General features: G+C 48.9%; 1 long non-coding RNA gene across 1 annotated transcript; it reads left to right on the plus strand.

Moving 5' to 3' along the window:
* Positions 1 to 534: 534 nt before the first annotated feature.
* On the plus strand, positions 535 to 5,257 carry LOC110308701. The gene is made up of 3 exons (XR_002379602.2): positions 535 to 679; positions 4,101 to 4,158; positions 5,144 to 5,257. It is a non-coding gene; the product is annotated as an uncharacterized LOC110308701 (long non-coding RNA).
* Positions 5,258 to 6,366: the final 1,109 nt, after the last annotated feature.

A 6,366-nucleotide genomic window follows, 5' to 3' on the forward strand; every position in this document is an offset into this window, starting at 1 on the left:
GGCGCTGGGTAGGGTGCCTGCTCTGTGTCCCAGCCACCAGTTCCAGCTAGGAGTAAAGGCCCAGCCTCCCCGGGTCTCAATCCCCTTGTCTGTAAAGTGAGGAAGCAGTACGTAGGCCCTCAGAAAGTTGTGGACCTAGCTTTGCTGGTCCAGCTAAGCTGGCAGAAGATGGCCTGGCCCACAGCAAGGCACAGCTCTTCCTGCTGCTCCAGAGGCAGCATTCAGGTAGCCCTGTATGGTCCCTTCCGTGAGGACAACACTTCATATTGCCCAGAGCTCACTGAGTGACTTAGGAGGCCAGGTCACAGAGCTCATTGTGGTACCCTCCCTGCCCTCACGGATTTCTCCCAGGAACTGGAGGGATGGCATAACAGCTGACAGTTGCCACCTTGAGCCCTGTAGGGAGAAACTGAAGGCCTCTGGCCAGCAGCCAATGCCAGCTTGCTGTCTGTAGTGAGATGATGACCCAGAAACACTGCCAACCTAGAAGCACTGCAAGTCCCTTCACCAGCAGACAGCTCAAGGCATCCTTTCTGCAACCTGCAGAAGTTCCTGGCTTGTAGAACCGAGAGGGAGAGAATACCCTTGAGTTGAATTATGTTCTGCACATCTGTATGTTGACATCCTAACCCTAAGGGTGTCAGCATGTAACTATTCGGAGACGGAGGCCTTGAAAGAGGTCAGTACTGTAAAGTGGAGTCTCTATGGTGATAGGTCCTAATCCAGGATGACTGGAGATCATGATACAGACAAACATGCATGTGTGCACACACAGGAGGGATGCCGTGAAGGCTGGGATGGGAGGCAATGGATACCTGTTGGGTAAACTGGCTCTCTCTAGGTGAAATTAGTCCGTTCCCCACCCCTCCTCCTCTTTTTTTTTTTTAATTTATTTTTTATTTTGGTGGTGCTAAGGGTTCAGCCAGGATTAAGCATACTAGGCTATTTGTATTTCAGTGACGTCCACCACTTTCTGTGTGATGTCACTGACCTCAGGCAAGGATCATCCTGAGCTTATAGGCCACACAGGCCAATACAGTCCACAAGACACACTGGGCCACCCTTGTTTCCCCGGGTTAAGGGAGGGCATGTGGTCCCAACACCCTCTGTCCCTCATCATTCAAAGTCCTCCCACACTGCCTGAGCCACTGCCCTGTACCTTAGTCATCCTGTGAGTTTTATTGCTTCTGCCTACCCAGAGTCTTAAGTGAGAGGCTTCTGGGCTGCCTCTGCTTCCTGCTCCGCTCTGGTGTAAACATGCACGGGACGAACTCGCTCCTGTCTGTGGCTGTTTGGTGCCATTCTAACAGCATTCACTAACAGCATTCAGAGCTGGGGACCTGTGTCAGGAACCCAGTGGCCCTCTTGCTGTCCGCACCATTTGAGAGCAGATGCAGTCGTCCTTTGAAACAAGTGTCTTTCTCACTTTGAGCTTCTCTCTTCTGTGATTTGAGTGAGGAAATAGGCCACATTAATATTTTTTTAATTTTTTTTTTGATTTATTTATTTATTATATGTAAGTACACTGTAGCTGTCCTCAGATACTCCAGAAGAGGGCATCGGATTTCGTTACGGATGGTTGTGAGCCACCATGTGGTTGCTGGGACTTGAACTCAGGACCTTCGGAAGAGCAGTCAGCACTCTTAACCACTGAGCCATCTCGCCAGCCCCACATTAATCTTTATAAACTACTTCAAGGATAACAGCTTAGCCTCCATTTTACTGACAAGGAGAGGGGCTTGACTCCAAAATGCAGGAGGACCCACCCCTGTGGGTGTTTGCTTTGTACCACGCCCCCTTTTACATGCATGCCTTGTGAAGGGACATTCAAAACAGAGGCTGGACGGTGATAGGCCCAGGGGCCTTGAGATGCATTAACCCACCCAGGTCCCATGCCTCTGGAGGCTTTGTGAGAGGCACAAGAAACCACTAGGACCATGATTACAGGGCCACACTGGTCTGAAGTGTCCCCCGCCCTCTCACAGGTGCAGTGTTTCACTTTCCTGAGTCTGAGTTGGCGGCCCTTGCAGTAACTTAATAATTTAATGGCAGAGAAACCCGTAGTCAAGGCCTAAGGCAGAATAAATACTCAGTAAACATTGCCAAAAGACAAGGGGGGAGATGCTCCTTGGGCTGTGCAGGTAGGAAGACCCCAGCACAGGAAGACAGAGGCACCATGTTTGCCTCAAGGCCAGAGGCCCTTAGTCAGCATGCCCTACCTAGCCCTCCACCTCAACAAGGTCAGAGAAGCTGGGTTCAAGCTTAGTCTTCCTCGGGTTCTAGTCTTGTGCTAATTTCACTGGAAACTTACCTGGACCACTGGTTTCCTGTCAACAGCAGTAAGGATTTGTGGCCATTCTTATCTTTGCTCTGGAGCGAGGGTGACCTGCTCGGCTCGCATTAAGATATAGTTTATGGTATGCAAAAGACAAACACAGGCAGTTATATGTCACGTGTTCCAATATAAATACTAACTTGTACTTTTTTCAAAACTTTTAATGACTTGTATCCAGTCCGGAAGATTTATAGGGCAAAGGGGATGGCTCAAAATGTCACTTTAAACATATTTGTCACTTTGGCAACAGCACCAAAAAAAAAAAAATCTGGAAGATACTGCACTCAGAAATAAATCATAAATGGATGCATCTTAAAAGAGGTTTATTTTGGTCGTTAATGGTTGATAGGCCCCCCAGTGCAGGATTTAAAGTTAAATTATGCAAAATCAAAAACAAACCTTATAATACTTAATCAACCATGCATAAAACTGTCAGGCCCAAATAAATTCTCTCAATTAACTTGCTTCAGATTGTGATTGCATTCGCTAATTTAATCAGCCCCAGAGTGATGTGGAGGCTAGGCAAAGATGAATTCCTGTGAACACACCTTAAGGGGCCAGGCAGGGCCCCAAACTGAGGCAGTAGCCCTGCGGCCATGGGGACCATGGAGAACAGCATGATATATCTAATTGCTCTGTTTATTTATTTGTCATACTGGGGGTGGAACCCAGGACCTCCTTGGGAGGCTGCTCCTACTTGTACCTCCTATGAAGAAGGCAGACCTAGCCTGGGGAATGATCATCTCCTCTGTCTGGAGTCAGAGAAGTGAAGAGTGGGTGTCCTCCATTCTGACCCCTGTCCTCTCGCTTGACTCTGAGCTCCTGACCTTCTCCTGTAGGGCCTCACTGGAAGCCCCCCCACCCCCACCCCCATCACTCATCCCTCACTTGAGAACTGAAGTGTACTTGGAGAAGTTTCATTTCCCAAGTACAGCTTGTGTCTTCTGTGGGCTGGGCAGAGATGGACACTGTGCTGTGCCCTGCAACCGGGCCTGAGGAGAGGATTTGGCATGTACACTGTGGGAACAGAGCCAACACAGAGGCATACCGTGTCCATACTGAACTCTAACCATCTGGTGCTGCAGACTATGACCACATCTAAGAGGTCTCTGAATCCAAGCAGACTGCAAGAGCAGTCCAGACCTGTACAGTGTGTATATTCCACAAACATGGCCGATGTCATACAGGCCTCGTGTTGCTTTTTGTAAAATATAATGAACTGAATTAATCAGAAGCAAGTGTGTGAGTTAGGGAGGAGAGAGAGACACACAGAGATAAAGAAAGGAAGATACAGAAAGATGCAGAGGTAGAGACGCTGAAAGAGAGAGGGGGAAATGTTTGTTTTCATCAGTCCCAGAGTGATGTGGAGGCTAGGCAAAGATGAATTCCTGTGAACGCACCCTAAGTGGGGCCAGGCAGGGCCCCAAACTGAGGCAGTAGCCCTGTGGCCATTGGGACCATGGAGAACAGCATGATATATATATCTAATTGCTTTCTTTCTTTCTCTCTTTCTTTCTTTCTCTCTCTCTCTCTCTCTCTCTCTCTTTTCTTTTTCTTTCTTTGCCATACTGGGGATGGTACCCCCAGTGAGCCTAGGGGAGGGGACGGTTCCACCTTGTCCCCTCCCCTACATTTTAGTGTGAGGTATTTGGATCCCTCAGAAGGGACCCATTGCTCTTGTTCCTCCAGTCACCCTGGGGCCCTGGAGCGAATGAAGCCTCAGCCCAGGCCTGGGTGTGAACACTTTATTCTTTTTATTTCGCAGAATAGGGAAGATGGCGAGGACCTGAGTCTGCATTCTGCTGTGTTTCCCACCTGGCCAGGTAGAATGAACATTTCTCGTGTCTGTGAACCCCTTTACAAATCAACAGCTATCATATTCAGCACGCCCCACCCTCTCACTCCCATCCTTCTTTGGTAGTGAAACAAGCGAGCCGGTGCCAGGTTTTTGTAATTATAAATAATGCCACAGTGAACATCCTCATAATCAATCTGTGGGCATTCACGCTTCCAACAAGTCCCTTGGGATGTGTTGACCTCTGTGACTAACTTTTCAAGCATCTGGACACCAGACACCAGACAGGCATTCTGCTTCATTGGCTGCACGGAAAGATCCCTGCCCACTTTCAGCACGGGACGGCAAGGGTGGGGTCCTCTGTAATACCCGTGCTTTCCCTGGGAAAGACTTCCTCTCTGGCAAACTAACCAGCCACTGGCTGCTTAAGGGAATTGGCCTCAAGCAGCCATCTTCATAGCAAGCAGTGCTATTTGAGGAGCATCCAGTGAGGCCTGAAGTGCTGGTCACCCTAGGGCTCGAGAGTCTCTGGGGCGGAGCCTGAGGCTTCCTGGCAGCTGCTAAACAGGAATGGGTTGGGGTGGAGTAGGCTACGGAGTCAGTGCACTAAGGAGCTGAGCTCTGTGGCTGCTGGTAGTGGAGACTGCAACATACTGCAATTGCAGTAGGCTGGTGCAGGGGCATGCAGGCTGGTGCAGGGGCGTGCAGGAATGGGGCATCCCAGCCAGTCCTGTTAGTACCAGGCATTCCTGACTCTCAGAATCTCTGGACAAATTTGTTGGAAACAAACTGGAATGAGAACTTGACTGGAGAACCAGGTTTCAGGTGACATTCTCAAACCCTGGGACAAGTGGAGACCCCGGGGAGGTGAATTCTGGAGACTACCCTGGTGTCCTGCTCTTGGGGTCCTTGGCTGGACTCAGAGCAGATTTGGCACAGGCATCAGGTGGAGCTGTCAGGCAGAACCCAGGCTGGTCTCAGCATTTCCAACACGGATGCTCTTTCTCTTTCAGAGGTCAGCGGATGGCTGTCCCCAGCGCCCAGTGCCCTAGCATCTGTCTGTTCTCCCTCCAGAAGGTTCTTGTCTGCCTACTCACACCAAGGTCAGAGCTGAGGACTCCAGCTCCTTATAATCACCCCATTCAGACAATCTTGTTTCCTTATCTTTTTAGATAATTATTCATGTGTCTGTCTATGAATCACTGTGATAGTATGAGAATGAAGGTGTCCTCCAGGGCCAGAAAAGGATGTCAGACCCTAAAGCTGGAGTTGCAGGAAGTTCTGAGCCATCTGATGTAGGTGCTGAGAACTAACTCTGGTCCTCTGGAAGAGCAATAAGTACTCTTTTTTTTTTCATTTTTTTATTAGATATTTTCTTCATTTACATTTCAAATGCTATCCCGAAGGTCTCCTATACCCTCCCTCAACCCTGCTCCCCTACCTACCCACTTCCACTTCTTAGCCCTGGCGTTCCCCTGTACTGAGGCATATAAAGTTTGCAAGACCTAAGGGCCTCTCTTCGCAATGATGGCCGACTAGGCCATCTTCTGCTACATATGCAGCTAGAGACACGAGCTCTTGGGGTAATGGTTAGTTCATATTGTTGTTCCACCTATAGGGTTGCAGATCCTTTCAGCTCCTTGGGTACTTTCTCTAGCTCCTATATTGAGGTCCCTGTGTTCCATCCTATAGATGACTGTGAGCATCCACTTCTGTATTTTCCAGGCACTGGCATAGCCTCACACGAGACAGCTATATCAGGGTCCTGTCAGCAAAATCTTGCTGGCGTGTGCAATAGTGTCTGCGTTTGGTGGCTGATTATGGGATGGATTCCCGGGTAGGGCAGTCTCTGGATGGTCCATCCTTTCGTCTTAGCTCCAAACTTTGTCTCTGTAACTCCTTCCATGGGCATTTTGTTTCCTATTCTAAGGAGGAATGAAGTAGCCATGCGTTGGTCTTCCTTCTTCTTGATTTTCTTGTGTTTTGCAAATTGTATCTTGGGTGTTCTAAGTTTCTGGGCTAATACCCACTTATCAGTGAGTGCATATCAAGTGACTTCTTTTGTGATTGGGCTACCTCACTAAGGATGATATCCTCTAGACCCATCCATTTACCTAAGAAGCAATAAGTACTCTTAACTGCTGAATCATCTCTCTGGCTCCATTAACTAGCTAGATAGCTAGGAAGGAAGGAAGAAAGGAAGGAAGGGAGGGAGGGAGGGAGGGAGGAAGGGAGG

The sequence above is a fragment of the Mus caroli genome, chromosome 2, assembly GCF_900094665.2.
Source record: "Mus caroli chromosome 2, CAROLI_EIJ_v1.1, whole genome shotgun sequence".
Taxonomy (NCBI): domain Eukaryota; kingdom Metazoa; phylum Chordata; class Mammalia; order Rodentia; family Muridae; genus Mus; species Mus caroli.